This window comes from Orcinus orca, chromosome 12, assembly GCF_937001465.1.
Source record: "Orcinus orca chromosome 12, mOrcOrc1.1, whole genome shotgun sequence".
Classification (NCBI taxonomy): domain Eukaryota; kingdom Metazoa; phylum Chordata; class Mammalia; order Artiodactyla; family Delphinidae; genus Orcinus; species Orcinus orca.
The window spans coordinates 61,303,107-61,317,072 of record NC_064570.1 but is presented as its reverse complement, the minus strand read 5'-3'; the positions used below and the strand labels follow the sequence as shown (position 1 = coordinate 61,317,072).

General features: G+C 37.5%; 1 protein-coding gene across 1 annotated transcript in view; it reads left to right on the top strand.

Moving 5' to 3' along the window:
- Window positions 1–8,390: 8,390 nt before the first annotated feature.
- MANEA (mannosidase endo-alpha) overlaps window positions 8,391–13,966 on the top strand; it is a 73,936-nt gene continuing 68,360 nt past the window's right edge. Inside the window, exon 1 of the mRNA XM_004264805.4 lies at window positions 8,391–8,548. The gene's annotated coding sequence lies outside the window, so the exon portion shown is untranslated. The remainder of the gene's footprint in view (window positions 8,549–13,966) is intronic.

Genomic DNA, 13,966 nt, shown 5'->3' with positions numbered 1-13,966 from the left:
TCTTCCTACCACCACTACCCTTCCCACCCCAAGTTCTGATAGTATTAGTTCATAAGTAACTTAAATAAAAACATAAAAGGGGCCTTGGTATATTTTATGAACACATAACAGCTAATATGCAGTGAGTTAAGTCCACAGTCAATAGAGGACTCACAAAATAGAATAGCTTTCACAAAGAGTAGGTAAACTTTACGAGAGAAGCCTTTCATGGGGAATTTATTTAAAATTACATTTGCTTACCAGGTATCCCCAAATCTCTCCTAGATTCTTCTTAGATTTTTAAAATCATGAAATATTTTGAAATCTACATTAAAATTTACTTTTGAAATATACTTTAAGATATGAAATACAGGTACCTACAATCCACTTAAAATTTAGTCATATTTGCCTGAGACTTTTTTTCTTGTTTATGTGAATATTTTTTGGTACCTCTTCTAAAACTGTCTGTACTTAATGAGTTGTTGCTATTATTTATATTGTTGCCTTTGTTATTTGGCTTTAAATTCTCTCTTTGCTTTTGACACTTAAAGTTCTCTCTTTCAGCTGTGTTGCATATTAAAACCAAACAGTTTGCAATTACATTTTACTCAGCATCTCTGTGTGGGGCAAGGGGGGCTATCCACATTGATTAGTGCACCCAGTGTTACGTTCACCATAAGTTTTCTCTTGAAATTTAAAGTAAGGTTCATGTGAAGAATTGGTGCTTTTCCTTTCCTCCTGATAATGGCATCTCAGGCTACACTGACAGAACACTTTCAAAAATAGAATGTATTCTGCACTGGCAACTCAATCGTGTATTTTGGATGCTAAGTCAGACAGAGAATTTTTAAAGAGGTCAAAATACTCCTTTCTAAAAACTTGGAATGAAAATTAGAAACATATTTCTTTTTAGGGCTTTCTTGTAGAAGTGGGGTTATAGTGTTTTCTGGAGCTCCACCAAGAGTTAGGACCAGTGTACAGAAGAATAGGGAAACTCATTTGGGTACAGTTTGGGAAAGCTTTGCATCCATTTGTCCTGACTTTATGAGAATCATTTGCCTATTCTTGGCTGTTTCAGAGCAAAGTCTAGCAACCACATGTCTGGAGTGGAAGAAGAGATTGTTCTACTAAGAGAAATCTTGTCCACCACATGCTAAAATCCTGAGTGGCCATAACCCCAACAAAGCCCCAGTAGATGCAAACGTGATATAATCAAAGGGAGAGTTAATGAGCCTAGGCCAGGTACCTCCAGTCAGTTAGCATATTCAGACCTGCAGATGAGTATAAGTAGGGGTTATCGCTGAGCTGTTTACAGTAGAAGCTGGAGGGAAAAGAAATCTCAGGTCAGGAGGCAGAGATCGAAGTAGGAAGAGGAATTGTGTGGGGACTTTGAATACATGTAGGAAGAAATCAAAATCAAAAGAAATTTTGGAGAAAAGTTTGAGAGAAGCCAAAATCTTCTATTCCTTGGTAAACCCAATCTAAAATTTCCTCATTTTCCTTTTTTAATGCAATAAATATCACTGATACCCATCTGAAAAATACTTTTGAAGTCAATACTTTCTCATTCTTTTGATACCTCTTTCTGTACTTTACATGAGCAAATTGGAGGGAATATAAAAGTTAATGTTGCAGAATGAAAATAGTTCATATCTTGCAACACATTCTAAATCTATAAAAGCACTTAAAATGTATGTATAAAGCTATGTTTTTAATACATCTTTTTGGAAGCACATTATATTTTTCTAATGAATCATAAAATATCATTGAGAGATAGTACTTTACAGCATATATATGTATTTTCTCCTCTGTGAAATCATAAATGGCAATTTGATAAGTTCTGCTTTTATTGCACTTTTCTCATTTCAAAAGATGATTAAACATACTCAGAGAGTTTATTCTGAAAGAAGCAGGAGTAAAAAAATATTACCACCAAGTTACCACATGCATGAATAAACACACACACACAGTGCTTTGTTTCTTATTCAGTCAAAAAAGGATGAATTTTTGGCCACTAGATAATTCAATTAAATATATTTGAAGACTTACTACATGAAATGCATTGAACTACGTGCTATAAAAATACACAAGTGAGTGAAAAAAAAGCCTCCCTTATAGGAGCACAAACTCTTTTGAACATATGGACCATAAAATATTATTGAAGTAACCCAAGCAGTGTTAGGTAGATAATTAATATAATTACTGACAGCGTATAGCACTATATCTCTTGGTAGATGGCAAGCTCCTGGAAGACAGACATTTCTTATGAATTGAAGTAGTCTATAGAAGCCACCCCCACCCCAAATTTTGAATAAATGCATAATCAAATAAAGCCAATCATCATAAAACTAACATATGGAGCAATCTCAACAAACCAAAACCAACCAAAACAACCAGAATGAGATTTGGTAAATAAAAACACCTGGTTAAGTCAATGTAGTTAGTTTTAACTCTGTGGATATATTTGAAGAACGCTGTTTCACATCCCAAGAACCTTTTCAGGTCTATATTAAAAAAGAATATACAATATATCTACTGTCTTTCTCTTCACACACTATTTTTAGACCAACCTGGGCATCTTATAATTAATGTAATGTTTACTGAATCCCTCCTGTTCATTGCTTCAGTTATCCAACACATTCATTGAACACTCTATTAGTTTCCTATGACTGCTGGAACAAATTACTACCAACTTGGTAGCTTAAAAAACATACCTTTATTTTTTTGCCGTTCTGGAAGTCAGAAGTCTGAAGTCAATTTCACTGGGCTGAAATCAGGGTGTTGGCATGGTCACTCTCCCTTCGGAGACTTAGGGGAGAATCTGTTTTCTTGCCTTTTCCAGTGTCCAGAGCTGCATTCCTTGCATCTCTTTACTTGTGGCCCCTTCCTCAATCTTCAAAGTCAGCAGCATAGCATTTTGTTTCAATGGACACACTGCCTTTTTCTCTGTCAAATCTCCTTCTGTCTGCCACCTATAAGGACAGTTGTGATGACAGGACCCACCCAGGTAATCCTTAGCTCCAGATCCTTAATCACATCTGCAAAGTCCCCTTTGCCATATGAAGTAACATTCATAGGTTCAGGGGAGATTAGGACCTAAATATCTTTGGGGGCCATTATTCATCCTACTACAAGCACCTACTATGTGATGCATGTAGGAGACACAGCTGTGGGTCAGACATCTCTGCACCTCCACTCATGGAGCTTGATATGATGGAAGGAAGAAAAGATATACAAGGCACAGACCTGCTTTTTAATTGGGTTCTCTAACAGAAAAATTTTTTATCAGAGAATGAATGCATGTCTTTTCTTCTTTTCTTTTAAGAGAAATTGCCAGCTACTTCTTAAAATAAGCAGGCACAGAAAATCCCCAGCTACTTAGAATAAGCAGGCACAGAAGGATCACCTTATGGCAGATACTGTTGAGAAGAATTACTTGTGGACTCTCATATATAAACAGAGGATGAGTGGGCTCATCTATCTTAGGAAATAGCAGCCTTTTTTTTTTTTTCCCAGTGACTTTGCAAACTGTTCCTTTTTTATGCCAGGAGAGGGTGGTGTTATGGCAGAAGAAAGGTTGGGTCAATTTGGTTAAGGAACCTAAAGCATCCTGGAAAGGAAGAAACTCAAACACTAATGCCTTAGGAAATGAATCTGTAAAGCTTGGGTTTAAGTGGTGTAAAATTTTCAGTTTGGCTGATTAGGGTATGAAACTAACACACTATCACAATACATGACACTTTCTTCCCTCAAAACACCAAGAGGCTCTGGATCGACCTGTGAAGTAGTTTCCCCACTCAGGAAGTGTCGCATATCCCTGCTGGCCCAGCTTTCAACTAAAGGCATGCATCTGTCTCAACTGCCACCATGCCTGTGAAAGGAACAGGGTGTCCCTCATGAGAGATGGCCCATACCCAGTCACTGGTGCATTTACATCTAGCAGCACCAGTCAACCAGAGGTGAACATCCTGCCACTTCTGTATGGGAAGGTATGACACTGGAGCTCTCTCCCATCTCCATCACGCAGGAGTGCCGTGATCCGGGCAAGTGCTTGAATCAGAGAATGAAAAGAGCCTTTGTCAAGACATTTGGCCAGTCTAGTTGCTGTCTTAGTTTGTCCAGGGGTGCTATAACCAAATACCATGGACCAGATGGCTTATAAACATCATTTATTTTTCACAGTTCTGGAGGCTGGAAGTCCAAGATTAAGGTGCCAGTATGGAGAGGTGAGGATCCTCTTCTGGGTCGTAGACTTCTAGTTTTATCCTCATATGGCAGAAATGGACAAGTGATCTCTCTGAAGCCTCTTTTATGAAGGCACTAATCCCATTCATGAGACCTCTGCTCTCATGGCCCCACCTTCTAATAGCATCACCTGGGGAAACTAAGGAGCTACAGACATATAAACTGGGCGTAGCTAAGCAGATTATTCCAGCCCAAAACTTGAATCTTGAAGAAATGAGACAAATAATGCAGGCAGAATTGAGAAATTATTCATGGTGATATCAACAACTTTGAGGGTTCAGTACATCCCTGAAAGTATCAGTGTCCTAATCTGTGCTGTTGTATGAAGCTGTGCTCCCAGCTCCCAGCCCTTCTGGGTTCCTATCCATTGCCATTGCCTAAAGGACTAGCCTTCACCTTCATGCTGTACTCTGTAGCTTTTCACATAAAGCCTGTCTGTGTTTTAGCTGCCAGATTCAGTTTCTATTCCCTGCAAAAAATAACTCTGACTGATGGGAGTGGAGAGGATGTGGACAGGAACTGAGAAGACATCTCAGGTGAGTGGAGAGAGAATGGCATGATTGCCTCGGAGACTCTAATAAAACCTCCAAGACTGGAGGGGAAAAAAAGACTTGAAATACAGCTGGCCCTCTGTATCTGCAGGTTCCACATCTGCAAATTCAAACTCAGGTTGAAAATTATTTTAAAATAATTAAAATTCCAGAAAGTTCCAAAAATCAAAACTTGAATTTGCTGCACTCCAACAACTATTTAGATAGCACTTACATTGTATTTACAACTATTTATATAGTGTTTACATTGAATTAGGTATTATAAATAATCTAGACATGATTTAAAGTATAAGGGAAGATGTTCCTGGGTTATATGCAAATAGTATGCCATTTTATATAAGGCTCTTGAGCATCCACAGATCTTAGTATGGTATGTTGGTTCTGGAACCAATGAATCCCCTGCAGATACTGAGGGACAACTGTATTAAGGAGATAGACAGTAGAACAGTTTGGGGACTAGAACAAACATATTGGGAAGTAGGGTTAAATAATAACGACTAAGTAACCTAATTTTTCACTCTATTATCACCCCCAAAAATTGTTTGTTGAATTCTGGTTACATGTCAACAATTTTTGTTGGCTCCGGACACATAAAGATAAAAATGGCAAAATCTATGTTGTCAAGGAGACACCAGTCTTTTCCAGTGCAGGAGGGCATTTCAGGACACAAACTCCTTTCAGCTTTTAATTTGACCATTTAGATAACTCTCTAGGGCAAATTATTGTCACCCATTTATCAGTTTTAAAAATTGATAGAAATAGAAATTGAGTAATGTTTCCAATATCATAGAATCCTAGAAGAATGAAAGTAAGGGAGTGTGGGTCCTGAGGGTTGTATTCTCTATTTTAAGAACACATACCTATTTGCTAGTTATTATAAATTTATAAGTTTACTGTGAAAAAATATAATACAGAAAAGAGGGGGTTGAAAATCCATATATGATAACAGAAAGGCTGGTGCTACCAAAATCTGCCTTGCTAGTTACCACTTGACCCAGCTGTCCCTAGGCGCGTTAACCACTTGGACTCTCAGAAAACCCTTCTTCCTGGAATACACAGGCCTGCATTAAAATTCTACTGCTACAATTCTAATATTCCTCTTGAAACTGTAATCAAATAGAATAGGGAGCTTAAAGCCTGAAGTGGTATAAACTCACTAGCCAATCAGAAAAGGAACATGACAAAATGTATCTCGCATGACCAAAAGGACACTGATAGCTCACCTTTTTCCAAATCCCCTATTACTGCAAGAGAAAAGAACTACAAAGACATGCACTAAGTTTTAAAACAAAACTGCATGATGCAGAGCTGGGAAATAACACTAGTGCGTGGAAGACAAACAGGGGCTTGCTTATATAGAGCACTGATGAGATTGTCCAAACCTAGTCCTCACTCATAGATGGATGCCACAAATGGGTGGTTTCCCAATCTGTCCACAAGCCACAGTGGCATACACTGTGGTTTTCAGTCATCTCCCAGCATAACTGCAGGAGCCCCAGTTTCCTGAAGACTCTATATAGTGGTGTGTTGTGGTGAATTGAAATTAATTAGCTAGGGAAGAGCTTCTCATCTAGGGTGCCATTAATGTGTTACAGGTATGCCAATATATCACTCTTTTGGACCCTAGGATTTACCACATAGGGTCTGGGAGAGTCAGAGTCGCAGATCCACCATGTTCACTGCGAGTAGGCTGTTTGCCTCAATGTTTCATGAAAATATGATTTTCTCTGTTTGACAAAATGTGAGCAAGGATGGAAAGCACTAGGCAGAACCACCACTCACTAGCCTGTGTAAACCAGTAAGTCTGGGAAAGTCTGGGGACACAATTCAGTCAGTATATACATTGAACCTCAGTAGACCTCTGCCAATTCCATTCCAATTAAATCCAAGTAGGGATTTTTATGGATCTTGGCTGACTCATCTTAAAGTTTATATGAAAAAGTAAAGAGATAAGAATAGCTTAGGAAATTTTAGAGAAGAAACGTAAGGAAGAGGGTCTCGCAAAATGTTTGGATACATAGAGTTGAGTGCATGGTCATTCATTAAGTTATCTGTACTTTCCTGTGTTTAAAATATTTTGTAATTAAGCGTTAAAACTTTTAGAAGAAAATAAAAGAGAATAGCTTATGGCCTCTGGTTGGGAAGACCCTTGTGAACAAGAAAGCAAAAAGCACAAAATTATAATCTAAAAAATTGTTAAATTCAACTAGCAGTACCTTAAAATATACAGCTTTTGGTCAACAAAAGATACCGTAAAAAGTTGAAAGACAATCCACAAGCTAAGAGAAGCTATTCGTAACACGTATAACTGACAAGAGGGAAGTACTTAAGCTTTAAAAATATACAAAGATTATCAACAAATTAATTTTCAAAAACAATCAAGCCAACAAAATGAGCCAAAATTGAGAACAGGCATTTCACGGAAACCCAAATAGCCACTAAGCATATAAAGATACACAATCCTATTAGCAAGGGGGAAAATGCAAATTAAAAGATGAATCAGATGCTACCACCAGGCAAAAGTTTTAAAATCTAACAATAGCGTGGGTGTTATGGATAATGATGTGCCAGCCTAGTCCACGTGAAATGGATTTGTGTGTAGCTGAATCTCAAAACCTGAATGTGCAGTGAAAAAAGAAGTTAGAGGAAAAGATGTAGTATAACTTACATAAAAATACAACACCAGGATAGCTATATTTTTAGGGACTTATACATATATAACTTTTCAAAAAAGCAAGTAAAGGAGTAATATAAAACTTAAAATAATAATTATGTCTGGCTGGGAGGGAAAGAGATACTTTTAAAGAGGCCTCTTAAAAGGCTTCAAAAATGCTGGTACTTTTCTGAATCTTCAGGTATGTAGTGGGTACCTGGGTATTCCTTTTATTATTCTTTAAAATGTGCACATATGGGATACATTCACATATGTATATTTCACAATTAAAATTTGTTTAAAAGATCCAGTGAGATTTTAAGGAGAGCCCTTACAAAATCGTTCGCATTAGCAACTTCTAGGCTGTGAGGATTTCCTTGTTACTATGTAACCAAACAAAATAGAGAATTCTCTTGGCTTCTGAGGCTGATGTAAGGTGAAAAACCTTCAGCTGTAACCCCTATTTCAAAGGTTCTTGCTCTTCGCAGCTGCCTCATTGTTCTCAATTATTTCTATAAGTATTCCAACACAAACGTGATTTTATAAATATGTTTGCAAATTAAAAATGTCATCTGTTTACTTTTTAGCTTTCAAGTAAAGTTTCATTTTTTTTTTAAAGGGCAAGCGGTTCCTTAATTTAAAAAATTTGAAAACAGCCAGTGTCCTCCAGTTAAAAGCAACTTTTGGACACCTCACATCAAATACAGCTGTCCTTTATTAGTGAAAGCTTCCCAGCAGAACCTTAGAAAACCAGTTTCTAACAGAGGAATGAGTCATCTCTAGTTGGGAAAAGAGTATGCGAGTCCAGCCCAACTCTACTCTGCGCCTTTTCTCCACTCGTACGAGACGCCCAGAAAATGCTCTCCCTTCTCTCACCCACACCCCTTCCAGTCCCTCACAGACCCCAGGGGTTTCTGCCTGGAAACCAGAGACCCGCCCACTCAGTGAGCCCCGCCCCATCCCGGCCCCGCCCCTCGGGGCTCCCGGAAAGCTCTGCGAGCGCTCTTCGGGAGGCAGGGCTGCTCGGGCTCGCAGCAGGGCCGCTGTGGGCTCTCTGTACTCCCAGCTTCAACGTCTCGGGCGGCCGAGTCTCTACTGGTGGCTGAATTCCTAGACCCTGGTGAGTGGCTGGAGGATTCTGGGCCCTGCAGATGAGGTTTTGGCCGGTACCAGGGCCACCCCCCAGCGCCTGCGCGCTCACCCGCCAGCCAATCTGCTCGCCTGCAGACGGCCTTTGACCTTGCGCCCCTCCGGCTGGCGGCTGGGGGCTTCAAGCTGCGAGCTGTGGGACCTTGGGACACCCTACTCTGTCACTCTTACCCCTTACTTTGTCTGGGTTAGTTTTATTGCCTTCTGTATTACTACTTTATCTCGACCCTGCTGGCGTCGTCTCTGCCACTTCTTTGGAGCGGAACGTCCTGTCTCCTCGGTTTTCCCTTCCCTCCCCAGCAAGCTGGGTATTTCGGGAGTGACGGAAGCCTTTCAGAGCCGTGTCCTTTTGTCCCCAAACTCGGCCTTGAGCCTTGCGGGCAAGTGGGAAGGTAGAGGCCTACCGGGCTTGGGCTATAGCAGGAAGGTGGCGGGCTCCGGTCTCCAGCCGCCCGGCCGTCCGGAGAGGAGAGCGAGGGGGGGGAGGCCGAGGCAGAAATGGGTTTTCCGTTCACCTGTTCACACGTTTGGCACTATCATCTTAGACTGTTCTCGTTTGCTAAATCGCAGGGTGCAACTCTGCTGGAATAGTATCTTTTCCCATTTTCGAAAGGAGCAAATTGAAATTTAGTCAGTTAGGATAGTTTGTTTTCGCTTCAGTGTTGCAAGACCCTGCGGATGAGAGTTAAGGGAAAATGCGGAAGTGCTTAAAAAAATAAATAAAACAAGGGAGGAAAATATTAATTATATGACCTTAAAAAAAGGCAAATTGGACTGGAATGGTTTGATTATGGTAAAGTATTTAGACAATAGTTTGAAAGAAAAATACAAAATAAAATCTAGGTATTGGTAATATTAAGTTACGTTGTTTGCACATCGTTTTCATGACAATGTGTTACTCCATGTTGAGCTATATGTAAATCATGAAAAAATAGTGTTGTGTAGTGAATCGTGGATTTTCAGGCTTTATGCATAAAACATTACCAGAGCTGCTGGCTTTTAGTCACACAATGAATAGTAAGTGTATGATAAGATAATAAGCTTTCTTCAGATTAAATTTGGACTACAGTTTATGAGTAAGTAACAGATAATCGTTGTTTTCTAAATCCATAATCTTTAAATGAAAACATGACTACATGTCAGCAGTTTCATCTGTCACAAAATTTATGGTGTTGTATTCTCTAAACTTGATTTGTCTAAAATGTTGTAGGAAGGTGGAATAAGATGAGGACAAGAGCTTGAATTCTAGAGCCATACTTCTCAGCTCCTTGCTAGTTGCTTAAACTCAGACAGGTTACTTAGCCACTTGTTAGCCCAGAGACTTGGAAAAAGTTATCAAATGCTTTGTACCTTAGTTCAGTCATCTGTAAAATGGTATTTAAAAGAAGATCTACATCATAGGTTGTTGGGAAGATTAAAATGGTAAGATGAGATTATGCTTAACTGAATTTCTGTTAACGAAAGGGTACAAATGTTTACATTAAAACCGACCTAAGCAAGGAACTCGTGGTACAGAAATGGATTTTGAAAGTTCCAGGTGTGTCTTCTAGTGTTAGTTATATTTTTCTACAATGGCTTCTTAGAAAATAATATTAGGAAACAGCTAGAAAAAGAAAAAAGCAACCAGAAATCTGTATAATAATAATTAAAAAGTGAAATCTTTTTGGCTTTTCTGAGTAACAGGGTAGGAGCTAATCCTTTTCGAAATCATAATTGATATCCCACTAATTCTGAATCTCTTATATCTCACTAGACCTCCAAGTCAAAAACAATCATTTAAAAGATGAAAAGACCTCCAAATCACCAAACACAAAAATAGAAGCCATTGAGTTTCAAAAGAACATATTATTTCTATGTATTATTATGTCATGTAAACTGCCTTTGAAGATACTAGATTTTCATTACCCAGTACCTTGAGTATTGAGTACATTACTACTTTGGGAACCTTTACATCTGCAATTAACTTGGATTTTTTTTCTCTGAGGTGACTTCTGAAACTTCTTTCTTTTGTTGAAACCAAATAAGTAGTTCTACCACTCCTTTTCTACTAAAAATCATTAGACTTGCTGGCATCTCAAGTTTCATCGTTTTGCTAAGTTGGACATGATAATTTTTATTAAAATGGATTTTTGAAATTATTAGATCTATCTATGATTCTTCCTATATAATATGTTTAGTATAGACTGAACATGTTAACTATATGTATAGTCAGTAGAATCTGTTTATACACATACTGCCCAAATAAATACCAATGTCAAAAACAAAAGGGCCAGAAATTAAATTCTTTAAGCTGAACATTTAATGGCCACTGACTAAATGTAAGACATATTGGGTTCTACTAGAGTGTAAAGGTAAGGACTCTATTTCTGGACCTTATGGAACAATCTAGTAGGGGGTATAATACATTAAATAGCATGAAGCAATACATTAAAAAAGCCAATTTAAAAAGTAGGTAATGGTGTAATAGACTGTATGGGAAAGTGAGTACTTTTCACCCTGGAATCATTGGGAGAGGTATCAAGAAGAGGCAACAGTTCAGCCTTGTCTTGAAGGATTAGAGTAGTATTTCAGAAGTTAGCTATATGGAGAATAGGTATTTAGAGAGAGTAAACTATGTGTTGGTTATTGATTGCTTGCCAGACACCCATCTTTAATAATAATCATCATGAGAATAAATAATTGTTCATATTTATTCAGTGTTACACTAAGCCAGAAATGATTCTAAGGGTTTTATAACATTAACTTATTTCATCTTCACAAAAATCCTCTGAGTGAGGTAATAACTCGTGAAGATGAGAAAAGAAGCGGGGAAAAGATCAAGCCACTTGTATAGGTGAAATGGCTAAAAAAAGGCACAGCTAGAATTTGAACCCAGGCATTTGAACTGCAGAGCCCATGCTTTTAATCACAGTGGTTTGCTGCCTTTATTTAGGTTGAGATGCCTTATTGTTCACTGAGATCAGGAGGTTGGGGTAGAGCCAGTGGATCACCTACAATGATGTGATAAACATTTTAAATGAATGAATTAAATAAAAAGAAAAGAGAAATTAGATTTAGAGGCAAAAGGGGGGGAAATGCGGCTTTTATAAATAGATATTTTGTGTTTTGTGTTCATCCGTAGCTCTGAGAAATGAATCTAACAAATAGAAAAATGTCTCAGAACTATTTGTTTCATATATTTCTTCACTTTGCTTTTTTTAAAATCCGATCAGTATTTACATTTGATTAAAACATTACCCTTTTACATTTTATTTCACATACGTTATCTTGCATGATTTACAGAACAACTTTGTCAGAAAACAGAACAGTTAATTTTTTTCTTTTAAGATGATTAAAAAAACTCAGGGTCACACAATTAGGTCAACAAAGCTGATTTGAACTTAGATCTTCAGATTTCAAAATCAATATTCTTTCCATTATGTATCCTGACTCTTCCATGCATTTCACCCATTCAGCTGATCAACATTTCAAAAATCAATGTTTTACTAATTTCTGAATCTAGTAGTCATTCCTCCCATTCTCTATGATTTGTCAGTATTCATTACCATTGATTATTTCCTCATAAAATACCTACTCCAAACAAACTTTTCTTCCTTATGAAATATTATGTTCTAATTTTAGAAGACAGCATAAGAAAATATCACTGAGTAAATGATTACCCAGAGGTAATCATTATACATGTTTAAGTACACTTCCCTCCTCTCTGTAGTTGAGATTATATTATATCCATAATTTTTTTTCTACTTAATGGCTTGTCAAAATTCTTACCTTCTTTAAGTAAAGGGAAGGATTTGTTTTTATCTTGACAACTTGGGAATTTTAGGACAGCAAATCATAGAAGCAGGTCAAAATGGTTATCTCATCCTTTATTCCTATGCACAACGCTGTCACCTTCCATACATAGGAATATCACTCCCTGGAGTCCTGCAGTGCAAAGCTTAAGGACTGTATGAGTTGGTCCTTCCCCGAAATAAGCAGGTATTATGTTAAGAGTTCATGTCCTCCAGTTTGCTGGTGATAGTCTTTTTTTTTTCTTTTCCATTTTCAAATAATTTTAGACTTAAAGATTCAAAAGTAATACAAACAACTCAACAATCCCTGTATATTTTTCCTGCAACTTCACCAAATGGTAATATTTTGCCACATTTGCTTTATCATTACACACACACACACATACACACTCATATATTACATTGTATATAATTTTACATACATATTATATGTAATATGTGTACATATGCATATATATGCATATATGTATACATATATATATGTAGGTACATATCTGTGTATGTGAGTATCTTAATATGTTGTCTGATGTATCTTTGTGATTAGATCTGTATTAATACTAACAGAAATACCACAGCAGTGATTCTGTGTTCTTCTTAGAGCATCCACTCTGTAGACTCAAGATATCTACTTATTCAAAATTAACTGCTGAAGTTAATTTTGATCACTTGTTTAAGGTGGTGTCTGCTAGGTTCTGCACTGTTAAGTTACTGTGTCTCTCTTTGTAGTTAATTGGATATCTTTTGGGGGGGAGATGCTTTGCCAATATGTAGATATCCTGTTTCTCATAAACCCTGCTTCTTTTAACCCCTCATTTAATATCCATTAATGATTCTTCCTTGATACAGTTATGGTAGTAGCCAAATAGTGATAGTCCAATTCCATTATTCCACCTAAATTTATTAGTTGGTATTCTAAAATGTCTTCTTTATTCCATTTATTTATTTTTACATTTTAAAAATGTCAGTATAGATTCATGAATTCTTATTTTAATGTCTATAATTTATTATTATTCGTCATTATTTTGATGCTGAAACTGTCCCAGATTTAGTCAGTAGTTGCCCCTTCAAGCTGACTCCTGTGTCCTATGGACATGTCTCTACAGTTTTTGACTACTCCCTGATTTTCTGGCAAGATGTCCCAAGCTCATCTTGTACTTTCTCGGCCACGTTCTTGGAATCAACCTGGTTCTATCAAGTAGACAGGGCTACATACAATTCAGAGTCTGGTCATCAGATGTGTTTATTGCTGCCAGGATTTCTTTGGTTCTATACTCTCTCAGTGGACAGAGCTAGGAAATAGATTGCATGTATTTATATGTGTACACACCCACCTACCCACACACACACTCCTATTTATTAATCTTTTAAAAGCCATACATCCATACTGATACTGCCAATTGCAATCTGACAACACAAGTTTTGTTTTAGCCTCCCACTTCCTACATTTGTAACTCACTTTTTTTTTTGTCAGTGAAAAACCTGGGCCCCATTTCACAGCATATATTGCTTATTTTTACAATATACGTTAAGTATTTTAAGAATTGCTAATCTGTTTCATAGCAAAAAATAACCCACTTACTAACTGGAGTTTAACATTA